We start from the raw sequence: 10,888 nt of genomic DNA, 5'->3' as shown, positions 1-10,888 counted from the left end.
AGCAAAAAAAAAACGCCGATTTCAGATTAGAGGGCGAAATTGAGAATGTTGAAAACGCAGGAAATTTCAAAATTAACAGTTATTTTATAACGCAAGTAGATTCGTGGGAGATTGATTCTGAAGAATTGGTAAAAGACCTGACACAGCATCATGTGAAGAAAAGATATAATTTACCTATTATTGTAGCAAGGGTAGGAGAACTTAAAGTACATTCCCTCGTGGATTCTGGAGCCAGAATTAGTGTGCTATCCAAAGAGCTTTTCCAAGACATGAATAAAAGAATGAAATTACTAACAATACCAGTGTCAAAAATTAAGATACGGGGTATAGTACCTGACAAGACCGTGGAGTGTAACGTACAAACATATCTGGAGATCAATATAGGAAACAGAAATTTTGAACACCCATTCGTAGTCATGAACCGAATCAAATATAACATCATACTAGGAATAGATTTTATGACAGTCACAGGAATGACCATTGACATGGAGAAACAAGAGATAAGATTTCCTATTTGCGATGAGAACACCGAAGAAAAACAGGAAAGAATTAAGATCAATGAGGACGTTGGTGTAGTTAATAGTGTGAAAGTCGAGGAAGAAGGAGAGGACTCACAGTCAGAAAGGAATCCGAAATTGCAGACCGAAGGAAATGAGATGTCAAGGTCATGCGAGAATATACTAGAAAGTATTGAGAAGGTCATGATTACAGTGGAGGAAGAAAATATGCCAAACATCTCAGAGGCAGTTGCAAATGCCAAGATTTCACCTGTTGAAAAATCCAAACTTCACGGAATCTTGCAGGAATATTCAGATTTGTTCAGGAACAAGCCAGGACAGATTCCCAATTTCAGGTACAAGTTGTTGGTAAATGATTGGACACCTTTTAAAGGGAAATTATATGGGGTACCGGAGAAATATTTCTCAGAAGTCAAAGAAATTATAAAAGGCATGGAGGATGATGGAATCATCATGAAAACACCCAGTCCATACCTGAACCCATTAGTAATAGTAGTGAAAAGCAACGGGAAACTGAGAATTTGCATAGATGCGCGATGCTTAAATACCCGGCTAATTCCTGAATACAATACAGTACCGAAAATTAAGGATATTGTACAAAACTTCCGAGACATGAGGTATTTTTCGACGATGGACTTCACGTCTTCCTATCATCATATTGTCCTTGAAGAAAAGTCTCGTCTGCTAACGGGATTCATGTTTGACAGTCAGACTTATGTCTACTGTCGGTTGCCTTTCGGTTTGAAGAACAGTTGTGCCGTTTTGGTGAGAGCCCTGGATAGGAATTTAACACCAGAAGTGAAGGAGTTTCTAACTTGTTATGTAGACGACCTCGTTTTGGCAACCAAGACATTCGATGATCATTGTGATAAGCTGGAGAAGTTATTTCAGAATCTAAGGACAGCTGGACTCAAGATCAACATAGCCAAATCCAAGTTTTGTCAGGAAGAAGTATTATTCGTCGGTCACATGATAGATGGCACAGGGGTACGACCAAACCCATTAAAAATCCAGGCTATATGCGACTTTCCTCGACCAAAACGCATTAAACATGTACGACAATTCCTCGGAATGGCCCAATTCTTTTCTAACCACTGTAAAGGCTACACTCAAACTGCAGCACCTCCACAGGATCTGTTGAAGACAAATAACAGATGGAAGTGGGATGAAAAAGCAGAAAGGGCATTCCAAGAATTGAAAACTTTGCTGACCAGAAGTATAAAGTTAGGCTATCCTAATTACGAAAAGGAATTTATTATCCAGTCAGATGCCTCGAATGTCGGTATAGGCGCGTGTTTGTATCAAGAGGAAGAGGGAACACCTCCTAAAAGAATATATTTAGCCTTCACCAGTCGAAAGTTGAGGAGTCATGAAATTCATTACACTACTACAGAACAAGAACTACTAGCGATAGTCTATGCTTTGCAGCAGTGGAAAAAGACCATCTATGGATATCCGATAACGGTCAGATCGGACCACAAGGCATTGACTTTCGGACTTAAAGCAGCGATGACTAACGAAAGGATGACAAGATGGATGTTGTTCACCCAACAATTCCAGATAAAGATCGAATACTGTAGTGGGAAGGAAAATATCCTAGCCGATGCTCTAAGTCGAAACCCCGTGGACAGCATGGAGGAAGTCCATAAAATAGAGCTAGTTCCAGAAGATGAGGATGTTCTAGAAAAACTACGAAATATTGTACAGTTGCAACGTCAGGATGAGAAGTTGAGGAATATCATAGACAAGCTAGAAAATGAAGATTGTGGTTCTGAAGCAAGGTCGAAAATAACAAGGGTATATAGCATGGAACGGGGTATGCTCATGGCTAATACAGGCAAAGATCAAGAGCAAGTACGCATCGTATTACCTTCAGTATTATGTAACGAAGTAATCTGGCACGTACATAGAATTATAGGACATGGCGGTATGGAGAAAGTGACTCAAGTAATCCTAGAGAAGTTCACTTGGAAAGGAATTAGAAGGACTGTAAGGAATATAGTAAGGACTTGTGATATTTGCCAGAAAGTTAAACAAGGTAATTGTCTAATTAGGCATGAACCAAGGGCCATATTACCACACAAAGCCAGAGAGCTATATGCTATTGATATATTTGGTAAGCTTCCGACGGCTAAAAAAGGAAATAAATTCATCGTGGTAGTTATGGACGTTTTCTCGAAGTACGTATCACTTCAACCGATACAGCGTGCTAATTCAAAACAAGTAATACGACGTCTAGTTAACCACATATTGCCTAGCATGGGAAAACCCGAGAGATTGTTGTCTGACAGAGGAACCCAGTTTACATCACTTCAATTTAAAGAGGCTATGGAAGAGATGGGAATTAAACACGTTCTATGTTCAATAAGACATCCAGCATCCAACCCAGTCGAAAGATATATGAAAGAAATAGCTAAATTTTGCCGGATATACTGTTCAAAGCAACACTGGAAGTGGATAGATGTACTTGAGAAAATTGAAGAAAGCATTAATAACACTATACACGAATCCAGCGGCCAAATTCCAAAAGTTATTCACCATAATATTCAACCTGAGAGACCATGGGATAAAATAATTCAGCTACCTACCGAACCAAGCTTAGACCAAGATAAGCTGAATCAACTAGTCCGAGAGAGGATGTATAAACAATCCCAGAGGAGACTGAGGAGGATACAACACAAGAAATTCCATCCCGAATTGAAGAAAGGCGTCCTAATATTAGTAAAGAAACCAGCAATCTCGAATGTATCCACTAAAGTATTTGCAAAGTTCGTACATTTATTTGATGGGCCATTCGTTATACACCGATCATTTGGGAACAACGCATACGAAGTTCACGACTTGAACGGTAAAAGTAAAGGAATACACAACGCGGCAAATATTAAGTTATACTTCAAGGAACAAAGGGATTAGAGTCTATCAAACATCGCAGTTAAAAAAGGAATGAGAACTGAAATGGACTACGACAAGAACGAACCAATTGATCGGTAAAAAATTGCAATAACGAGTTCAAAATTCTGATTAAGAACAGTGAAATGTCCCATTATGATATTAGAAATAGATGAGATAAATATATAGCAAGCCATATATTTAAATCAACGTGGGAGGAGTAAATGTGCCATTTCACCGTTCTATAGTTGCAGTATTAGGAACAAAAATGGCGTTCCAGCCATTAATGAATCGATATAAAAGCAATTAACAGCGGTACGAGCCGAAAAGATAATAATTTCAACCGGCAATCACGGAAAGAACCACTCTTAGAAGGCGGTGAGAAAGAATGACGAGAGCGGATTATTTAAACTGATTATTGAAAAAAGACTTCCATTAGAACAGAAACTTAATCCAGCACTGCATCGAAGAAAGGACGGAGTCGTGTAAAGAAACGAGTTACTTATCAAATTCTATAATCAATTATTGAAGAAGAGATTAAATCCGCGACAGCCCGCTCAACGTCAGCTGTAGGCTGACATATATACGTGAAATTATAGACCAGCTATAAGGAAACGTCAAGTTGGTTCAGTACTACGTCACGGTTGGGCCCGGAAACATTATATTTTTGCCCGATACTGCACAACGTGGAGAGAGCGGAATTCAACTGGATATAAAGTGCAATTCTAAAAGCACATAAAATTTACATCTTTTCGGCGAGCAAGGCAGTTGACGATAAGAGGACATTTAGAGCTGTTATAGTCAAATTAGACGGCCCAGAACTCATATATTTCTTTCTCATTAGCACTACGAAACAGATTACAGCATGTATAAATTAACTATAGCCTTGTGTTATTCTGTCCCTGACGTAATGAAGACCACTATGATGTTCTAAGAGGCTGAGGCAGAGACTACTCCGGCTATGGTGGCGCTTCACGAGATTGATGACCCAGGAGGGTGGTAATCAGCTGAGAGGACGAGATGGACCCGATTACCTAAGCCGAACCATGGAGCGAGGCCTACCATTCCCGAAGAACAACAGCGAGATGGGAGTCACCACCCAATGAGCAAAGTTAGGTCCCCTATGAGTCGTTTCGTAAGTAGAAACCTTTATTCTTTTGGCTAAATGTGATAAGCTTTATGACATTGTGTGTGCGTAGTTAATATTCAAGTGTAGTTACAAGGAAGTAGGTATTCATCTGAAGTTACCGTTAATCCCATACATAGGAGTAAAATACCAGTGAATGCCGTTCGTAAGTTTATCAATATTGTGTTAGAGAAGTGATTGATATTTTTCTTAAATCGTTGTCAGTGAAGTGTTAGAGTATTAAGTGGAGGTTAATATACATGCGTGATGGCTTTAATAAAATAACAAGCGTGAAGATCGTATTTAGGGAATGTTTACGACAAAATATAGTAGCACAGTTTAATGTTGTGATGTGCTGTTCTTTGATACTATGACAGTAATGATAATGGTTTATATATGTGTAGGTTATGGCACATATGCTGCGTATTTGATGAAACGAGTGCCTTGAGACGCACTAATATGAATGCTACGTGTTAATTAAAGTGATAAATGGTGAATGAAATAATGATATGAGTTGATAGTAGATTATGATGGTGATAGTTATTGTTATTTAGAAAGTTGGTCATAGTATTCTTCGAGAGATGATAGTATGTGTGAATTGCACATGCTAAGGTATATATTGAAACATACTGTTTTCAATTGCTATTTTTCATTCCCTAATATATAATTTAGAGTAGGATACGATCTCAAATGCCATCAATATAGAATTAATTGAGTATGTAGGATCATCAGAAGAGCCGAATGGCCAATAACGTCGATATTTAGGCCTTCACTGACATATCTACGATCGTTTTCATGTATTCTCACATACGGCAACTTAATTTATGGTTTTATGGGAACAGTTTAACACACCACTGGTAACTTAGTCTTTCATATATGGACTTTAGATGAAGGTAGAGTCTTCTAATGTGTCAATTTTTCCACTTATGGTATTATTTGTTGGAAAGTTAGTTAAATACACTTGGCAATGCTATATTCAGCCACATACGCACTTTAATTGAATTTCAACCATGAATTAAAATAATAATTGAATGATTTAGCCACATAAGCCTTATGATAGAATTAATTTGAGATTACTTACGACTTAAAGTGGACTTGAATTTGCTTATATGGAGGTCAGTCAACATGAAATATGAAACATTATGAAGATTTGCAAACTTAAGCTAGTGGAAACCCTTAATGAACAAACATTATTTTCTCACACGATTTTCCTACTGTGCATGGACATTGATGTGAAGTTTTCAGCCAAGTGATATGCATTTCTCTAATCACATCTGAATTTAAGTTCAAATGATAGAATTTTTGGTAATTTTGAGGAGCAATCCAGCTCAATAAGGAAAGATTCCAGATCTCAATTAATTAATTGATTAATTATTGGCTATCTTCAATGCGTTTTCACATTCTTAATTGAAACCACAATTTGAAATATTGTAGATAGTAGGGAGTATAGTTTTGTTTTCACTTAAACTAATTGGATACATCTGATTGTTACAAATATATTGAATAATTTTTCACTTAATTATGTATAATTTAATTTTTCCTTTCCATTTAATTTTCACGGATATTACTTAATTACAATATAATTTTTCGACAGGCCAGGATTAGCTTATCGATGAATGAGGCCTGATTTCCATTTATTTGTTAAAGGTTTTCCAAACCTGTTTTCTCTCAATGCAACATGATTACGGCACTTAGAGATGCTGATTGCGTGTGAAACCATCTACATTGTATAAGACAATTTCTCACGATACTCTACGTGATTTTCAAATCATACTTAGACCAATTTATCAATAAAAACTGTGTAGTGAAAATATAAAATTCTTTTAATGCCTTCTTAGAATAAGAGCTAGATATAAACCTAGAATGATTCTATTTCTGATTGCGATTTCGATGACAATATGCACGATTTCCTTAAAAAGCCGTAATAACCTAGATTTTGCGGTAAATTTTGGCAACATGCGAGTATGGTATCCGACTGATAGCGTGTTGGAGACGTCCTTCTACGTAGGTTGAGATTTACCATAGGCCATTGGTGTACTTTCTCACGCGGAACTCACAACCCAGCAATATTAGATAGATGGAATCGTTATTAAGAGCTAGTCTGGAACTCTTGTATCCCCACCTGGACGCGGGAGCGGTGCAATACAGGCCTGGAACGGAGGAAAGAGACATGGAAATATTTGAGAAAATAATAAATTATGCTCATAAAAACAATAATAATGATATGGTAATAGTTGGAGGAGATCTAAACTTGCCTGAATTTGAATGGAATGGAGCTGCAAGTGAAGCCCATGAACAGAAACTGGCAAATAAGTTAATTTGCGAGGGAGGATTTGCACAAGTAGTACAAGAACCGACTCGTCTTAATAACTTACTAGATGTATTCTTGGTTAAACCATAGGAAATTGTTGATAAAACTGAGGTAATTTTAGGAATAGGTAGCCATAAGGCTGTAATCATGGATGTAGGACTGGTACAAAAGAGGATTAATAAGAGGGTCACACAAGACAAGATATTGTACAGAAAAACTAAAGTTGATGAATTTGGGACTTACCTTAAATCACAATTCAGTTGTTGGATACGTGAAGGGAGTAATGTGGATACACTTTGGGCTAAATTTAAAGGAATCATTCGGGGAAGGACAGAAGAGATTTTTACCTGTTAAGAAGGGTAAAATGACCTCGGACCCTGTTTGTTATACAAGAGAAATAAGAAAATTAAGAAAATGTAGAATAGTAAACAGGAAAACCAAAGAGAGTATGGACAGTAGAGAAACTAGAAAACAGCTAATGCGGAAACTGAATAGAGTGGAAAAGGACGCAAAATAGAATTATATGAATGGCATACTTCAAGAGGGTATTGGCCACAAAGGGAAATGGAAAAAGCCTTATTCATATATAAGGAGTCAAACAGGAAAGGAATCCAAATTCCTACAATGGTGGGAAAAGGGGTTGAACACTATTTAACAGATACTGAGAAAGCAAACCTATTTAGTAGGGAATTCAGAGATACAATAGATGATTGTCAGGATTTGGAAACCGAAACAGATCATAGAGAGGTAGAGACACAGAGGGAAACAAGAAGCTTCTCATTCACAAATGAAGATATTTGCAGAGAAGTCCAACTGCTTCATTAAGGAAAAGCAGCAGGAAGTGATCAAGTTACTAGTGAGGTTTTAAAGACAATGGGGTGGTACATAGTGCCTTATTTAAAATTTCTCTTTGACTATGTCATAAATAATAGTGTAATACCAAAGGAATGGAAGGAATGTATAATAATACCAATTTATAGAGGAAAGGGTGATGAAAGGAAACCAGAGAACTACAGACCAATCAGCCTGACCAGTATAGTTTGTAAACGTTCCTCAGGCACTCCGCACTGTAGTACCCATAAATCAATGAATTCCAGATTTTCACCAGTCATCCTGCAGTATTTAGTCTCCGCCATTTTTAAAACAGTCGAACTCGGATGAAAGTCGGAAGCCTCTCTACCTTGATTGCTATTCGTATACGAGCTACGAGTACGTACGAGTCATCATTTACATATACGATTTCTTATCCGAGTCAGTCCGAGTAGCCTGCTCGTATACGAATTACTCGTAAATGTAAAGCCGGCTTAAGTGACTGTATTGAGTAGGATACCATTCTTCTCTTTTCGTCCTCACAACGCATTGTTGCGCTAATTCCGTGATCTGAAATATAATCCGAAAATAATTACCGTTACAAGTGATGAAAATCATTTTTTGTCCGTATTGAGAATTTCTTAAAATATATAGGAAAATATTTTAAAAGTTATTTCTACCTATTCAATACAATATAAGATGTTGACATTTAAGTCAAAACATTTTTCAAATGTGAGACATGTTTCGCCTCTTACTATGAGGCGTCTTCAGTCACTAATCAAAACCTTATTACTTTTGTCAGACAACATTTCAAACATTCTACAGCTGTTATAAAAATGTTCATAAAACAACTAAGAATCTAATATAATGATGAACAATGTGTAGTACACTTGATGAATAGGGCGACATTAGATGGTATAGTAGTACGGATGATGGCTTGAAGCCTTAGTCAATATTAGGTTTTAAATACATAGTGGAAAGTATATAAAATCATTTCAATTAAGATATACAGTACATTTAAATTATATTAAAATAGTAGGTTCTTAGATGGTACACTTAAAAATGGAGGTATCATAAGTGACCGTTGATGGCTTAAAGCCGTAGTCAGAGTTTGAATTATAGGTAAAATAACATGTTAATATACAATAAGAAAAAAATTACATTAATGAATATAAAATGTAAAATGTAAAGGAAAAACATCCCAAATGTTGGGCAAATAACTTATGATCTGTTGACCATTAAACATTAAGGGCAAATATACGCTGGCGTCAATAACAATATATTGATTTTTATTGTAAAAAACGTTCGCTTGACTACTGACATGTAGATGATATTGTAAATAAAACACAGAGAAAAAATAACTCCAATTAACCTCATGAACATTAAACACCCTAAACAACATCAAGCACATTGGTTTCTTCTATTTCATTTTCATTGTCTGATTTCAAATTTTGATAACAGCCATGGAGTACGGGAGGCACAAACTTCAACATGGATATTATATCACGCAGTTTAGCCACTTTGATGGGCCTACCATTAGGATACTTTGGTTCCAGAACAGTGTCAGTCATTTTCTGTGCCCTTCCTTTACCCTTCTTCAGACTTATAGTAGTATATTGGCCTACATCACTGTGTGTGAACCGTACATGCACTTTATGCCCTCCCTGGAACCTCATAACAGATGCCTCTCGGAAGTCCACGCTTATGGCAGAAGGGGTTTTGTTTCTTTTTGTTAACTTCTTTGTTAACTGAGTTAAACTAACAAAATCATCTTTCTGCATTTCCACTACAGTGAACGGTTTCTTTTTCCTTGCATTTTGGATCAGGTTTGCCCATTCTTGAGGGGTGTAAACGTATTGGGTACGTCGCTTTAACTTTTCAATGATGCCAAAATCTGCATCCCGAGGCAAATATGTATGGCCAGGCACCAAACATATATGTTCTATGCTCTCAAACCAGCCCATTTCAATCATGTAGATCCACACACACATAATGGGAAAGTGCTTATTTTGTCCCACACAAGAATCACTATAAACAATAAGGTGTTCCATGTTTCCTCTAATTTGGGGGATAGTTTGAAGCAAAACTATTTCATCCGCTCCACTTCCTGCCATACACACTGGCTAATCACCCAAAAAGATAGGCATTTTGGATATTTCATTCTCCTAATTTATAAAAAGTATTAAAAAGTTCTTTCTTCCTGTCTTCTGCAATATCCTTGTAGTCACACCATTCTGTTTTACAGCACTGGATACTGGTACACATTTTAGCAGGTATAACCTCCCCTCCATGTGCAATATATTCTTCTCTACCGTTACGTGCGTTCTTCCTGCTATTATCTTCCCATTTTTCTGGATTTCTCTACCTCATTTTTGCTTTTAATTTCTATATTTTCTATATTATCTCCTCATTCCGAGTACCCTCCTGCCGTTGTTCCCATCTGTTTGTACCAGAAATCATTCTTGCTACTTTCATATATGGCATGAGCCATATAGATTATAAGCCCAGTTTTGCAACCTGCTCTTCCATTGGTTGGTTAGGTAATCATTTAGCCAGTCAGAACCCAGGTATCAGAGAGATTTGGGATACCTACTTATTCCACTCAGAAGTGTGAGACTGCTCTGTAAGGTCTGTTATATTATCCTATTTAGTACTGACATGGAGAAATCCTGCACTGATAGTTCAATAAATAGATGCCAGATGGACCCAGCTCACATAATATACACTTAGCTCAATTTTCACCAAAAGGAGGGATACCCCTTTTCCACTAATCCCTTCAAATCTTAATTTCTCAAACCACCAAAGTTAAGGGGTATGCACGTCATCACTTGCACTAACTAAAATAAATACAAAGTAACGGGAATTAAATAACGAATGCCTTTTGTTATTGTGATAATTTAAAATATTTTTGGTGCAATAATACCTTTGTATGTTTTATCTTGTTCGTATGTAATATAAGGAAGAGGTTAGTAACGTCTACGTTTTACACTCTCTGACAGTTTATCAATACAACAGTTTCGGCATGACAATGGAATTTTTTAAAATACATCTCAAGTAGGCACATGCCCATGTGTTAGCAATTAATTTGAAACATACCTGTAGATTTGGACCTGCCGAGAACAAAGGGATCATTCCATTAAGGGGAGGGTCTGGAATGTTAACACATTATGTTGCACAACAAGACAGGCTTGGTGTCACAATTGATGGCGAGCAGCAGGCCGGTTCTCTGCAGGT

The sequence above is a fragment of the Anabrus simplex genome, chromosome 1 (genome assembly GCF_040414725.1).
Source record: "Anabrus simplex isolate iqAnaSimp1 chromosome 1, ASM4041472v1, whole genome shotgun sequence".
NCBI classification, from domain to species: Eukaryota; Metazoa; Arthropoda; class Insecta; order Orthoptera; family Tettigoniidae; genus Anabrus; species Anabrus simplex.
Note: the sequence above shows the minus strand (reverse complement) of the source record.